Source organism: Eleginops maclovinus, chromosome 17 (genome assembly GCF_036324505.1).
Source record: "Eleginops maclovinus isolate JMC-PN-2008 ecotype Puerto Natales chromosome 17, JC_Emac_rtc_rv5, whole genome shotgun sequence".
Taxonomy (NCBI): domain Eukaryota; kingdom Metazoa; phylum Chordata; class Actinopteri; order Perciformes; family Eleginopidae; genus Eleginops; species Eleginops maclovinus.
This window is the reverse complement of record NC_086365.1, coordinates 13,999,784-14,016,881: the sequence shown is the minus strand read 5'-3', so window position 1 is coordinate 14,016,881 and position 17,098 is coordinate 13,999,784. Positions and strand designations below refer to the sequence as shown.

The window sequence follows — 17,098 nt, the reverse complement described above, 5'->3', positions numbered from 1 at the left end:
TGACCAATCAAACAATGACTACTTTTACTGTCGCTACTTTAAGTACATTTAGATGAGAGTACTTTCTACTTTCACTGGAGGAACATTTAGAATACTTTTACTGTGACAAGAGTATTCCTACACTCTGGTACTTCTACTTTTTACCAGTGGTGGGCCGTCAGGGCCAGCAAGGCCTTCTCTGCTGGCCTAAACATCATCAGAATATAAATTAAATTTTGATATATTTTTTCCACAAATACGTATTAAATTATTCCCCATAGTCTATTCTCTTCATTTTATAGCGTTCGTCTTGGCTGCGCTGCTTCCAGCCTCAGAACGAGATTTGGATGGCTGGCCTTTATGTTAGAGCTTTTATCCAATCATATTTCAGCCATAATGTGTTGCTAGGGTCAAACAAATCTGCCCTTAGGCCTTCAGAATCAACAGTGCGGGCGGCTGTAGCTTAAAGTGAACGCAAACAAAATTGTGGCGTTAACCAATCAGATTTCGAGGTGGCGACAACGGGCCAGCTAGCAGGCGTACGCTAACGTTAGCACGTGCACATCTTCTGATTGGATACGCACTATTGCGAGGCAGAGCTAGGCAGTAGGCAGAGCCATACAGTCTATGGGCAAAGCTAGCAAACAGAACTAGAACTTGAGTGAGCTAATTTGTGTAGATTTCTACAAGCTATTTTTTTCAACCCACAATGGCTGAAGGAGGACAAGAGATCAATTTGGTCGAAGATATAATTACAACGCCATTTTCAAAACGAACTTTTCAAGTAAAGCTACACATCTTGAAAAGGGAACGACCAACTCCAACGCTAGCGAGCCTAGCACAGCAGGGAAACTACGAGCGGTACCCCTGGCTCACAGCCTCCGAGAGGCACTGCAAATTGTACTGCCGGGAATGCCTGGTATTTGCAACTGATCGATTTGGTGTTTGGAGCCACACTAAATTTGCAAACTTGAGTTGTCTAACCAAGGCAGCAACGAGACACCAAAGCACAGCTGGGCACTTGGAAGCACTGGTGCTTTTGAAAACCTTTGGGGACACCCGAGTGGATCTACAGCTCAACGAACAAGTGCGCAGGGAAACGGAGCTCCACAACGAAAGGGTGAACAAAAATAGGGAAATATTGAAAGACTGATTGATTGTGTCCTGTTTTTGGGTAAACAGGAACTTTCATTTAGGGGACACGATGAAAGCGCCGAGTCCAGAAACAGAGGAAACTACGTGGAGCTTCTTTGTTTTCTTGCTGAGAACAACACAGATTTGCATTACCACCTGTACACAAACAACATGTTTACTGGGACGTCAGGCAAAATACAAAACGACCTGATTTATGCTATTGCTGAAGTGATGGGAGAAGAGATCAAAATGAAGATTACAAAAGCACCCTTTGTCGCTGTTATGGTGGACGAGACGTCAGATGTGGGTAATGTAGCACAGCTGGCACTTGTTCTGTGTTATGTGACAGACACAGGTGTCAAGGAGCGGTTTGTCAGATAATCTGATTAATTAAGTTAACTGTAAATATGCTGATGTATTGATTATAAATGCTTCGGTAATATTAATATAACTATGTTGTACTTGACTATGTTAAGGTGATGCAACGCCCGGTTATACTGCGTTTCTGTCTAAATGTATAGTTTCTAGAGCCATGGCGTCATAATGATGGCATTAAGAGAAGGCCTAGGTGTGAAATGCACGGCCCGCCACTGCTTTTTACTCAAGTACAAGATCTGAGTACTTCTACTTTACTCAAGTACAAGATCTGAGTACTTCTACTTTACTCAAGTACAAGATCTGAGTACTTCTACTTTTACTCAAGAACAAGATCCGAGTACTTCTACTTTTACTCAAGAACAAGATCTGAGTACTTCTACTTTACTCAAGAACAAGATCCGAGTACTTCTCCCACCTCTGCCTCCACTGAAGAGGGAAAGGAATTGTTGAGAGGTTGTCATCATAAGTGTTAAACTCCAACTGCAGGACTCATCGTTGGCTCAGACGTGTGACAGAAGCAATCAAACAATTTGAGTCCGGATCAGAAGTGGTGAATAATTAGGAAGCAGAATGTGGAATGAGATACCCAAAAAAAGAGGGAATGGGTGATGCAATGTGTCGTCATGGCCGACAGATTAACAGTTGAGGAAAGACGCTTTCGACGTGCTGGAGACAGACACTAAAGATAAAGCCGGGACAAAAAAAGGAGGAGAGTTAGACAAAAAGCACAACAGGCTGATGGTAGGATGGATAGACAGAGGTTGACAGAGTGACAGGACTCAAACACACACATACACACACAGGTATCGCCGGTGATAGGTAGAGTAACAGGCGGAAGGTGTTAGATGGCTGACAGGCAGATTGATTTCCCCCCCCCGACAGAGGAGGACAGCAAGGGAAGACCCTGTACTTGCCAACACACACACACAGATGTAGGACAGATTTCTCATTGGCATTCAATGGAAGAAAGTGCCAATCTAAAGCCAAACATACGGTCTCTCAGCTGTCTGTCACACACACGCACACACACACACACACACACACACACACACACACACACACACACACACACACACACACACACACACACACACACACACACACACACACACACACACACACACACACACACACACACACACACACACACACACACACACACACACACACACACACACACACACACACACACACACACACACACACACACACACACACACACACACACACACACACACACACACACACACACACACACACACACACACACACACACACACACACACACACACACACACACACACACACACACAAAGTCTGCAACAAAGCAAAACTTGCTGATACAGCATGAAAAGATTGAAGATGGGCAGTGTGTGTGTGTGTGTGTGTGTGTGTGTGTGTGTGTGTGTGTGTGTGTGTGTGTGTGTGTGTGTGTGTGTGTGTGTGTGTGTGACTGGAATGTCTCTAAAGCCCATCACTCACTGTCTGTATTCCCTCCGAGCGTCATCTGAGGGCCCGGCCACACGCCTCAGACATTTTGAAAAGGTCAACTATCTCTGCTGAATTCTGCAGGATCCTCTAAATGCTTCTTCCTCAATCATTCATACCCGAGGAAATCAGGTTTCGTGACACTGGCACCAGATTAGAATAACACAAGTACATATTTATATAAACATAAGGGAAGTACAACCGTGTGTGTATCCACCAGTACACCAGGACTTTTCCTTTTCTGACTCAGGCTCATGATGAAGATATGATGAAGACATGATGAAGACTCAGGCTCACGTTGAAGAGCTTGTGAAGCACTACTTGTCAGCGTAAACAGTCCGTGAGCTATCAAAGCAAACATTGGAAACATTGTTGATGGCAACGTGCCCCGAACAGAACGGAAGACATTGATGGAAACGTTGTCAGTACAGTCCGGATGACTCAGGCTCATGATGAAGACTCAGGCTCATGATGAAGACTCAGGCTCACATTAGAGAAATGGTGAAGCTCTCAGGTCAATCATTGTCGGAAGCTATCAAAGGAATCGTTTGAAACATTGTCAGATATATCCTAGTGCAGCCAAGTTTCCGTAAAGCACATTAAACTAAAGTCCAGATATTCCGTTTGAATCTAAGCTAACACCGTTAGCTTGTTCATGATTAGCCAGTGAGCTTACGTTGCCCATGCTGAGGAGGGGGAGACACGTCATATCTTTTTTTCTCCATAAATTTGGACCCAACTCTCCTTTTTCAGTTTATCCTGCACCCTCTCTGTCCTTCTTCAGATTTCGGAGGGGATAGCCTTTGACCCAAACACTATGCTAGCGTGATTAGCTTCTCTCTGGCATAAACAAGGCAGCGATGAGGTTGCTGCACAACAACAAACAAACAAGATCTCTTTCCACAAGAAAGTTCACAGAGGCACCAGCTTAATAAAGTTACTAATATAAGTTACAAGCAGAAAAAGTAAGATCAAATAAGAAAGCTGAACGTTGGAAATAGTTGCATTCTAGCAGGAGCAACAGCCCTGAATCTCCAGGCTTTGCTTCAGGAGATTGTTTGAGAGATAATGTATTAGTCTTTCTTTGGCTGCAGCAAAAACAGAAATGAATTCTCAGCCTGAGCGTTTATACACGTTCCGCAGCAGAGAATATTAAAAGAGCAGAGAGCTAATACTACAGAGATGGCGATCGATGCTGTGGAATATGGCGCTTACTCAGTTTGATATTTAATTTCGGAACAAAACTGTTTTGTCCCTTTGATTTGTCTGCTGTTTAATAAACTCAAAAAGGGAACCGGGTTGGAGTTCAGGTTTGGGACATTTGAGTTCTGTTAGTGGTGGTTTCTCCCCGGGGAGAATACAATTGCAAACTTTCATAAACTTCGGGACGCGTATGTATAATTCAGAGAAGACGGGAGATAAACAAATAAAAAAGAGAGGGTTCAATAAAAGGCGAGGTCAGCAAAGGGAAACAATTGGTAAAACAACTTGTGGTTTTTGTGGCTCTGTGTGTGTTTGTGTGTGCATGCTGCCGTGTGATTCCTGTTCCACTTTCTCCCTTTGTGCATCCAAATAGGTGCATATCCATTTCAAAAGAGAAATGAATGCATGGCTACAGGAATAAGGTATTTGTGTGTTTACAGCAGCAGAGGGAAAGTAACTCTGTGACCGGGGCTACTTTGATACTTTGTTATTTCCCTCAGCAGCTGGGAAACTTGAAAGATGAGACACATGCACACACTAACACACATTTGTGTGCACCGCACAGTCATCCTCCTGTCATATTTCCCTAGTCATTACTGAGGAAGAAGAGGAGAAACAAACTCACTGACATCCAGACCGAGCACTGTATTCCACAACCTGGGCTTCTCCTCTACAGTCGCACAAACACAAATCCCCCAGACGCACAACGGCATGTGTCGTAAATCATCACATGCTGAGTTTTGAGAGACTCCATTTGTATTTTCCAAGCAAGCACCTTTGGAGTTGGAGTAGTTAGAGGCGGGAAATTAACAGCTTGGTTCCCCTGCATCACTGGGGAGGGAGATTACGCCTCCAATCCCACTAATTCCATTTGCTCTAATGAATATGTGCATGTGAAAGGCGGCTGGGTAGGCTTTTGGACGTGCAGTATGAACACTAGAAACACTTTCAAATAGAGCAAAGTCAGCGTGTTTGCATGCGCTGCTAATCATCTATAATCAGTGATGTGAGGGTCATCGCTCTGACAGACGGACACTTTGTCCCAGACTGAAAAATTAGCAATATTGGATTGCCTTCAAACGTGGTAATGACATTCATGTCCTCCAAAGGATTGTGTTCCCTTTGCTGAGGCCTTAATGTTTCATCTAGTGCCAGGCTCAAGTGGAAATGTGGAGTCCAGAAAGTCCAAAATTGTGATGCAAACTTCCTTTAAAGTGACTCTTAGTAGCCGGGGGGAGGGAGGCCAGGATAAACCAATATCCTAAACTCATGTCACCTATAGACAGCCAGGTCTGCCCCATCTATTCCTTAATGGCCTTAGAGCTAGCCTGGAACGGTTCCATCCCTCACTATAGATCACACTGAATCCCAGTGGGGCAGTGGGCAGATAACTAACAGCTGGATTTGGACCTTAACACACCTAATGATCCGGGACGCTGGCTCTTTGTGTGTCTCTCCTGCCCGAGGATGAAGAAAGGCACTCCTTAAGACTTTCAATCCATTCTCACAGAAGAACTGAAGAGAATGCATTTAAAAAGAAGAACAATATTCAACACATGATGCTGAATAGTATCTGATGGAAGTGCACCAAAGTGAGGAGCGTTGCAATCAGCGCTCTGAGCTGTCTCTCCCTTTCAGCTGAAGACACGTGAGAGCAGCTACAGTGACCTTTTGAAATGCCACCTGGAAAATATGAGGAATTCACATATATTTGAGGTAGAAAAGGTTAGAATAAGTGAACACTATACATGTTATATTAAGAAACAATGCCATAAAATTATTTATGTTTAGTTTGAAGGCTAGAAATGTGGTACAGACACACTTTGGCCAAGATTACAAAAGCGCACCCTTCACTTTTTTTAGATACAAATCCAACTTTTATTAATAATCCAAGACAGGAGGTGGAAAAACGCTAACATTGTGGTTATAAATATCAGATATTAAACGTGTTGTTTGAGTTAATTTATCCCAAATGTCAACGGTTGTATGTGCTCCTTCTAGATGAGGACCACATATTTTCTCTTCCACATTTAATGAAATATTAGAAACAGTCCCCAAATATAAAATATAGTGCCGTAAGAAAAAGTCACATTTTAGACAAACTTTTTGACCGATTTGAGACAAAATACGTATTCAATAGGTTTCAATTGTGGAACCAAATTTGAAAATCTACTGTAGCATTCAAAGACCAAAAAGGAACATTTCCATGACCCCCCCGTGGCCCTGGAACCGTAGCCTGAACAACATTAAGCGTATGAAATATCTAAATGAAGCCTTGCATGTAAAAGCGTACGTGAACAACATGAGTGACTGTACAATGCAGGACTGTGTGTGTGTGTGTGTGTGTGTGTGTGTGTGTGTGTGTGTGTGTGTGTGTGTGTGTGTGTGTGTGTGTGTGTGTGTGTGTGTGTGTGTGTGTGTGTGTCTGGCAGTAATGGAGCTGTCGGGGGCCAGAGTCTGAGCATTAGGTTGATAGATGGCAGTGGTCTGAAGCTAATTAACCCCACTGCTTCAATCTCACACACACACACACACACACACACACACACGGTTGTCTACTAGAAGATTGTTGCCGACTTTGTGCACAAACACACACACTGCCAGGATCAGTGATTGGGATTAAATTAATTAAACACACGAAAATGTTCAGAAGTTCACACACATGGTTACAATCAGGGTCAATAATGGGGATTCAATTAATTACGCACACTTTTTTTTAAACTGTACACACAAAGCACACTCAGATCAATAAGCACACTAATGCTTATCCTGCTGTTAATGACTCCAGCTTTGGAGGTTGCCCTTTAAACTGCAAAATATTTCATTATAAAGTAGACAAGACGATCTTTTGGTAGATTGAGATGCTGCGTGTGTGACTGAGATGTCAGAGGATGCGGCACACAGACTGTGAATTGATCTGGCTGAGCAGAGCCATGTTTTTCGGTCTCACTATGAAGGTTGTTTACTTGCTCAGAATTTGCCTCGGCGCTCTATCAGGCGGCTGTGTTCTGAGTCTAATGAGGAGCGTACCGGCACAGCGGGACCTGCCGGGTTCATTTAGCACTATGAGACTGTATGGGCTGGGAGAGGGTCTCTGTCTGACCCTGTCCTCCATGTCTGGGTCCATCTGTCTCCTTTTTCCTTCTCACTATATGGCCCTTTGCCTCCGTGTCTAACCTCCCATCCTTCTTGTTTCACATATTCTCCCTTTTTGCTTCTTTTCATAGAAATGTACTACCATAGATTATAATTATCTGCTTACAGTAGCACGGTTTTATGCATAATTCCCTAAAATCCTATTTAACGTCCTCGGAAACTGTTGGACCTCCTCAGCATCTTAAGTGGCCCTATGATGCTTTATGGGGGTTTCCCTTTCCTCTAGTGTGTTATACAGTGCATGTAAATGGTCTGCAAAGGCTAAAATCAAAAATGATTTTCTCCCATTTCATAGTGACATCACTATGTAACACTCGTGCTCCTATTAGCTAGCGCTCCAACACATTGAACGTGATAGGCTAATGGGCGGGACATCTCTAATCAGCTGAGCTATCACAAGAGAGCCGGCCAGCTAACCAATCACAGCAGACTGGGCTCTGGTTTCAGACAGAGGGTGGAAAGAGGTGCTGCAGCACAGACAGTATGAGAAAAATAAAGAGCTTTCTGAACAGCAAAGCATGGAGACATGTCCCAGGAGAGACACAAAATACAAATGTGAACACGAACATTAGCATAATATGTCCTGTTTAAAAGCCATATGGGTTTGAGCAATATTTGGCATCACATCATACATTTGTAATGAACTAAAACAAAACAGATGCACCAGCACTGACAATGTTTTGGGTTATTTTAAGCAAGTATATCAGCTTTTTCAGACCTTTAGTCAACTAAAACTTAATGATGTTGACCAAATATGACAACAAATGCCAAGGATACTTGAAACAGGACTAAGACTAAGTAAGATTTGTATTAGGAATAATCTTGAAAGCACAAATATTTATATCACCAGCAAAGCTATGACAACTACTTTCAAATCCAGGGAGGAAGGGAAAGAAAGATCACCTCATTCTATCGAATTTCAATGTCAGTCTCAGAGATGCTACTTTAATTGCCGCTAAACAACATTGATATTCCATTTACTGTCTCAGTTTCACCCTGGGCACGCTCTCCACATCACAGGATATTGAGAATAGAAGAGCAGCCTGTAATTTGCTTGTTGACAAGAAAACGGATAGACAAGATGAAAGAAAGACTGTATAAGGAGGTAGGTGAAAAAGAGGATGCTTTGCAAGAACACAAAGACAGAAAGGAGAACAAGGGGAAGAGATATAGGACAGATGACAAAGAAAAGAAGCGAGGGAGAGATATGAAAGAGAATTTAAGGACAAATGTAGACAGATGACAGAAAGGTATATGGGAAGAAATGGAGAGAAGTGATGGGAAACAACGATCCAGATTCCTTGAAATAATCACGACAAGTCGGATCAGAGTGGGAGAGAAAGCAAGAGAAGTTAAACGAGAGGATTGTTTAAAAAGCCCAGAGGTTAAGAAAAGAGATGACACTGATAGATGACGAAAAACAAAGAGGATGGGGAAAGAGAGACTGATGCTGAATGCAAATGAACAGAACAGAAGTGACAGAGATGAGATTGATAGAGCGGAGAAGAAGAAGAGGGGAAGAATGAAAGATGAAACGACAAAAGCAAGACAAGCAGACGCAGAGTCTTTTTCAAATGCAATAGGAGAGTTAACTCTTATCTCCACATGTTCATACCTTGGTGATGGTTTAATCAGCTCATACTGCCTGCTTTAGAGAGACGTCGGCTTTGAAAACATGCATATCAAGCAGCATTTAGCATTAGCATTGTAGCAGCACTGTTAGCTTAAGAACTTAGCCCGTATGTTTGTCTTGTGTGTTTAAATTAAGACGGCAAAGGGAAATATATTCAAATGAAGAGTCTATTTCCATGCTAGCTGCTAACCGAGATGTGTTCAGGACACAGCCGTGCTGTTAGCGTAGCGCTTCTGTCTGCCTTCAGGGTTCTCACCAGGGTTACTAAACTGTAGAAATATTTACTGTAATCACTTCACCAGCAATTATATGTCAGTGTTTATTTATTAGTGGATTTATATTTTGTATAAGCTACTAATCTGAATTTAGAAAGCTGTCATAGTACTTGAGTAAATGTACTTTAGTCCATTTAGTAAGTGGCTAATTAACTAATCTATGTTGTAAAGAATACATTCCACTTTAACATATCAGACTTGCACCAATTACAGGTTGAATTAATAATTGAAAAACCATTAATTAGCTTAAAGCAGCAACAGGTTAAAACGTTGGTATCTGTAATCTCCAGGCATGAGTGCAACTTAATAGAGTAAAGTATAGCGTGACTAGAGGAAATGAAGTCTGCATTATTAGTGACTAGATTAAAGATATTGATTGCAGGAAGTTCTGCCTCAGGCCTTCAACATGCACCTCTAAACTTAGTTCCCTGTCAGCAAACCCCTGGGGAATCTCATCTCTGGTTTAGAAGAAGATTTAGTTACACGTAGGAACATGGAACATGGAAAATACATGGTGGCCCCCGCTGTTGAACCCTTTCCCGCCCCGGCAGGTATTACACGCTCGGGGTGGAGATGAATTAACCGCAGTGACACAGACGGCTCAGCTGGAGAGGCAGGAGCTGCAACAGCCCCTCTGTCAATTTGAATTTCAAGAGGAACCTTATTAAAAGGGCTGCACTGGGGTCGGGGAAGATTTGCAATTGTCGCAGTGAATCTGCACGGCTGCTGGGAAAAGGTTCGGGGGGGGGGGGGGCTAGGAGGACAGGGCATGACAGGGGGTTGAGGTGTGGCGGTGGTGCCAGTAATAGTATGTTACAGGAAGAGGTGGAGGAAATACTCAAACTCTTAACCAAGAGTAGAGCTACTGATGTCTCAAAATACTACAGGATATACAGTATAACGCTCATTTTCAGGTTCATATTTGTATTTTGTGCCTCTGTTTCCTGCTTTAATGTTCAGAAAGCTCTTTATGTTTCTCATACTGCCTGTGCTGCAGCACCTCTTTTCACCCTCTGTCTGAAACCAGAGCCCAGTCTGCTGTCTGATTGGTTAGCTGGGCGGCTCTGTTGTGATTGGTCAACCGTTTAGAGATGTCCCGCCCCCTAGCCCATCATGTACAATGTGCCCGAGCGCTGGGCAATAGAAGCCCAAGTGTTACATCATGATGTCACTATGTAGTTAGTGGGAGAGAAACACCGTCTGGGGGGAACTTTAAGTCTGGATTTAAGACTTTGCAGACCATTTACATGCACCAAAATATAGTGTATTTAACACATGAAAAGGAAGACCCTACTATATAGCAACTTAGAGCCCATTTAAACAAATGTTTAGGAGTAAAAAGGTCAATATTTTCTTCCAAATGTAGTGGATTAAAATATACAGTAGCATAAAATGGTATACTACTCAATAAAAGCACAAGTATGTCATGAAAGTACTTGAGTAAATGTACTTTGGTACTTCGTATTGCACAAAACACATACAACACGTGTGTCAATTTGAGTGAAAGGATGTCTGTGCTTCTGAAGCATGAGGGAACACTCGGGTTCAATCTGAGTCCTAGCACACACACTTAAACCACACACACACGGTCAGTGCCAATATCAGAGGTGGGGGGTGGCCAGGGGGTTGGGGGCTAGAGAGCCGAGGCTACAACCTTTTATATATCTTTTTTGATACGTTATCACTTTTTCTCTCACACACTTTCACCCTCGCCCTCCCCCCTTTCTGGAACCGATGCAAACTTAGTCACACACAGAACAAGAGGCCATCTGTCCTCACCTGCTCCTGAGTGTCCTGAATACAAATTCGAGTGGTGACACACAAACACTGACGTCCACGTACACACACGAGCAGGAGTCTGTGGAAGGCGATGATAATCTTTAATTATGCCTTATAATGAGGCCTGAATCAGTGTTGACATTTTGACAAGCAACGCTGACTCCATCCTGCTTTTAATAACTCTTAAAAAACAGCCTTAATTGGGAGAAATATAAAAAAACAGGAATGTGAGAATAATTCAATAAACTGACATTAAAACAAAAGAGGAAATCTCCTTATTTTGCTCATTATCTGGAATCTATCATCCCTCCAGGCTATGAAGTGGGTTTGGGGTAGTCCCTTTCTTTATCTGTTGTCTATTTATAATAAATCTAATTATAATTTTAACGGGGACCTGTGATGGACTACAGGGAAACAGCGTTTGATTAAATACTCCTCTTCTCACTCAGACAAACAATCTACTGCATGGCTGACTTTAACCAGAGAATGATTGTGCAAATAAATAAATAAATAATCACTTCTGAAGTCTTTTGTTGTCTCGCTTCTTTAACGGCTCACTTTCTCCATCCCTATCTCTTCACTCCAGCCAATAAACAAAGCCCTGGAGCACCAGGAAGGTCTCCCTCACTTTGCTCCCCTTCTGTCAATTTCCTGTAAATCCACTCTCTTGCACGTATTTATGCGTAATATATTCCTCTGACAGCTGCATCACATCAGCACCCTACACTCGTGTGCAGTGACACGCATTGGAGGAAGTGCACGGTCCAAGCCAAACACCTGCAGCTTCCCCTCGCTGTTTTGACTCTTTTTGAAGAAAAACAAAAGTGCAATCCCACAGTGCTCGAGTGTTAGGCATGAAAGTGGGTGTTTGTTAGTGGGTATGCATGTTATGGGATTGTCGAGCCTTATCTACACTGCAGCTACCGTGCATACTATAAGACAATCAAACCTTTGAATCTTGTCCATCAATGCGTGCTTGAATATTTCACAATTTCTTCAAAATGCAATATTTGAGTGTGAGATACAAGACACAAATGTGAGGAAATAATTGGGATTTTGATTTAAAAGAAGTTGGAATCTTAAAGTCAAAATACTGAGATTGAAGTCAGAAAAGTCAGAAACTTAGGAAACAGAATTCTAACTTTTTTCACAGAAATCTGACTATTTTTCTCAAAATGTGTTTCTCTCACAATTCTGATTTGAATCTTAGAAATAAAAAAGAGACGACTTGTCTTAAATTGTGTAAGTAGAGGCACACTGCGAGAAACAACTTCCCATCTGCCAGTGTCTGCACCTGATCTGAAAGCAGTATCAACCCCATTAGCCATTTTAAATTCCCATTGTTAAACAAAATGATCCTTATGCATCATTTAATGAGGAGGCATACCTGCATTCAAAGCATGTATATCGTCCAATGAGGAACAATTAAGCAGCAAATAATGAGCTAGAAAGTAGAGCAAAGTGAGCCTGCGTGTCATGGTTACTATGAGATATGTTTCTGATGTGGAGACTTTACTTTTGAAGAAATTTCCCCAGGGCGCAGAAAAATAAAAATCAATACATGCTCACATTCAGCTCAGGCTCACACAGCTTCACTGGCAAGTGTGTGTGCTTCCTTCTTGGATAGTGTGGGACTCCTCACTGCTCCTCAATCTCCAGGGTGTGTGCGTGTTGATTATCTCTCTGTATGAGCCTGTAACCCCTCACGAGAGAGCCATCATCAGCTCAGCAGGCAACCTCTTCAAAATCACTCACGTTTTGCATATATCATTTCAGAAGATGTGTGTGTGTGTACTGTGGAAACGCATGACAACACCCGTGCTGATATCATAACTGTCAATATCAGGTATGTATGCACACACACACACACAAGTCCTTACTGGATTTGTAATTCATAACTATGTGATATGATGTTGACGATAACATTGGGGCCAAATAAAGTAGGATGTAAGATTTTCATGGCCAACATACACGCTGTATCTGCTGTGCATATGACCAGTAAAACCTTTGAACCTTGAGCCATGTACAAATAGGAAATCATGTATACATATACTTGCAGTAGAAGGCAATAAACTGGGAAAATGGGATTCAAATGTTGGTAAAATATCAAAACCGAAGTGGTTTGCTGCATATGGCTTTTGCTGATATGATGAGTCCTTGTGAAACAAAGTTATTTGAAGCCCTTGGACTTGAAAGATAATGTCCATATTTCGGGCATTTCTACTGAGCTTCAAAACGAAGAAGCATTTTTTTTTGCATTATCTAAACCCGGCTAATTACAGCTGATAAGACCGGCTTTCCACAGTCATCATTTCAGCTGAAAGAAAATCTATGGCTGGCTAGAAATGACAAGGCTACTTTTGTGCAGGTGTGTGTAAGTTTGAAGACTCATTGTCTAAAAGATAACTGCAAGTCTACGGGGGAAACCTTTCCTTGCGTTGTAGAGTGCGTGTGCTGTGTTTTTAGAGTAGAAAAGGTCTCAGTGGCAGTGTTAGACTCCCCGGTGTTTGTAGTACTGCTGATTAAAGTGATTCTAATTTGAGGAACCCAACAGTTCGTCGCCACAGCGGGCCCTGAGCCGCCACGGATCACGAGGAAGCACAAATGTCTCGTGACATTTCTACAATTGTTTCAGGGTTGAAACAACAATGCAGCAGATGGTGAGACATTACATTCATCTATTTATTGTGCTCACAAGCATCACTAAACGGCAATTAAGGCGAGACCACCAACAGGTTAACGCCGTTTAATAGAAAGGGACTCGTTCAAACAGTAGCTGTGCTGTTGGTAAAGGAGGGGACTGGATTAGAGACGTCAAATTATTACAAAAGAGGAAGTCATCATAGTCAGGTATTTAAGCAATCTTTGATCAATATCAGTCCGAGGATGATAAGCCTCTGGATATAATGGGCAATATTCTCCTTTCCCTTTTCAATTGTGAATTGTTTTCCGTCTGATTAGAAACTTGAGTCGGATAGACGTAAATCCACAAGAATGTTTCACAAGATTCCAGTTTTCAAGATTATTTTAGGATAATAAAGCGCAGAATCATCGTCAGACTATTGGGATTGCTTTCCGCCTCTTTGGCTCTCAACACAACCTTTTAATTGGATAAAACCAGAGGCTGCTCAATGGTGATTGGCCGATTCTGCTCGGACTACAAACGGAAACCAAAACTATTCAGATCCGAACAAAAAGGAAGTTGGTCAACAGCTATTTCCAGAGCAAAGGGAGCCCAAACTGAGAAGGAGAAACTCATTTTACTGACATTATAACAGATTGTGTTCCTATAGTGTGACACGTTTGCACCTAATATTACAATAAATCACCTGCTGTACCTTTAAAGACAAAGTTAAGGGGAAAGAATACAACATTTCCGCACTCTAACGCCCACCGGGGAAGGCACCATCCTGAGTGGTGGAGGACCAGCTCATTATCTGTAGCATGTGGTCTCCAGGGAAGCGGGAACGTTTTATTTTTAGGGGAGAACGCACTCAGGCTTTCACACACCCGCTGAGAGGAAGCAATAGCATTTCCGAAAACCCCCCGTGTCTTCCAATCCACCGGCCCCCTTCGACACACACTTGCTCACGAGACTTCACATGTGCACACACACACACACTTTTGCTTTTCAGGTACAAACAACACCAGAAAGTTCTCCTTCTTGTATCCACTTCAATCTTTTTTTTTAACAGACATCCGGGCAACAAGTTGCCAGGATACAAAAAAGGGTTACCGTTACATTTCTGTTTCGCACAAAAATCCTCATCCCCAAACAGTGTCCTTCACGCTGATATACAAGAGAGGGTGTTTAACAGTCACAAGATGGAGAAATACCGGTTCAAGGCAAGGCTTTGTTCAGATTAGAGAGACCATCATCAAAGCAGTCATAGATCCTGCCATAAACACTGGTGGGCCTTTGTTATCATGTGTCCTTGAAAGAGCACATTCATCAATTTCCTAAATAAAATGGGGACTGCGAGCAGGATTACTCCCTTTAAACTGCAAGTGGAAGAGAGCCTTTTTTTTAGTTATCTCTCCTTTTTTACACTGTAGTATGTGCTTGTGTGTTTCACTGTTGGTGTACAGGCTGAACATGCTCAATAAAAGGCAGCTTTTCCTGTAAATGTAATCATTTTTTACTTTAACACCTTGGTTTCTTCTCCTCTAAGGTCACATTCTTCTACTGACTTCCATAATACACTTGTCGATATTTCTGTTGTCTTGTATTTATTTGCATTTGATAATGACGTAATCCAAAAGTAACAGAATAGCTGATACTCAGATAAAGATACTAGACAACAAATCAGAGGGCAGCGTTGTGACTTTACACTCACCGTGTGACTCATCGGTTTCTACATTAGCATGCAGGGGACACACTGGGCTCTGACTCACTGAATATCATGTTTGAGTTGTCCATAAGTAGTATTCTAGTCTGTTTGGCATTCACTAGTTTTGTGTGGGAACACGGATGTATTTGTGCCTTTCTGACAACTTGTGTGGGCCTGTTGGAATATTACATTGACTGTGCGAGTGTGTGTGTGTGTGCGTGTGTGTGTGTACGTGTAAACGAGAGCATATGATTGCAGCTAGCCGCGTGCCATTATGCTGTTAATGTGTCCGACTGAGTAACAGCGCTCACACAGACTTAATGCTCTGATGCAGTGTTGGCTAAGAGAAAGAGCTACTGCTGGAAACACACTCTCAAACAGCCTATTAATATAATAGGGTGGGTGGGAGGAGGGAAAGGGGAGGAAAGGAGGGAGGGGATGAATAAAAAAGGGGGCAAGGAGAAAGAGGGATGGAGGGATGATTTGCATATAATACGTGGGAGTGGAAACAAGGTAAAGATGAGAGAGGGATAACGTCAGGGATGTGTGATCAATATGGAGTATGTATAATGAGATGCAGAGATTAGAGGGATGAATGCAGGGATGGAGAGACTATGGCAATTTGAAATCGCAAAACTGAAACAGTGACTTTAATCAACAGATTTCACATATTAGGTTAGAGTAAAGCAACAATATTAAGTTGAAACAATTTGAACCTTTATATAATTGAGTTCAACTCACCTAATACAGTCTTGTGGGAGGCGGGGCTGAGCTTCCACCTACCGGGCCACACCTGAACTCATTTGAGTAAGTAGTAAACATGTTTTATAGTTATTGAGGCTTTGTTTCTGCTCACTAAGTTAAAGCAAGCATTGGATTTGATTGTACCTCAGTGTTTTGCTCTCCCTGATTGCTATGTTTGTGTTTGTATTCTTCTTAAAATCATCTTTAACTGTGACAATCAACAACGGATGTGCAGGAAATAAGTGGTTCAACGGCAGAAGCACTTCAGGCAACTCTAAAACCCTGCTAACTACAATAAAGTTTTCACACAAACAGATATGAAAATAAGTAAAGAATTACCTTTGAATCCCCCCCAAAAAAATATGAGGATATAGAGCTGAAGGCTGGCTCATTAGCCACAGATCCACAGGCTCCGTATGAAAAGCAAAAACTCTCAGAACGGTTGCCTTCATTAACATTCAAGCCACACATTTCAAAAACATCACCACAAATTAAACCACATTGTGCAGGAATGTTATTGAGCAACAGTGTGATTAAAAAGGCAGAGATGTTTGGGCGGTGTGACCACTCCTTTTTCCAAAAGCACCAGCCTCCTATTCACTGAGAAAAGTGCTTTCCTCCTCCAACCATCAGTCCCCTTATTGTTTTCAGCTGAGCATTATCCCTATCCCTTTCAACAGTACACTCGACTCTTTTCACTCTCTTGCTCCTACTCTCTAAAATCCACCTTCTTGCCTCCACTGCACTTTAGTTATTCCGTCGAATTCATCTCGTTCGTAGTTCTAGACACGAGAGAAATGATCTTTGAAACTATTTTTTCTTCAGTCTTTCCCCAAAAACTTTTGACAGCTTTTTTTTCATCAGTTTTTCTTCTTTCCACGTTCCCCTCTCAAGCGGCTTTGACAAATACGCTTGGTTAAGGTCAGATAAGTTAAGGTTGGATAAGGTCATAATGACTGACATTTTAATTTACAATGAATTATTGCCAGTTGTGTCAA

The 17,098-nt window shown here is 42.1% G+C and overlaps 1 protein-coding gene across 1 annotated transcript in view; it reads right to left on the bottom strand.

The window, feature by feature from the left end:
* grm8a (glutamate receptor, metabotropic 8a) overlaps positions 1-17,098 on the bottom strand; it is a 225,958-nt gene that overhangs the window by 141,844 nt on the left and 67,016 nt on the right.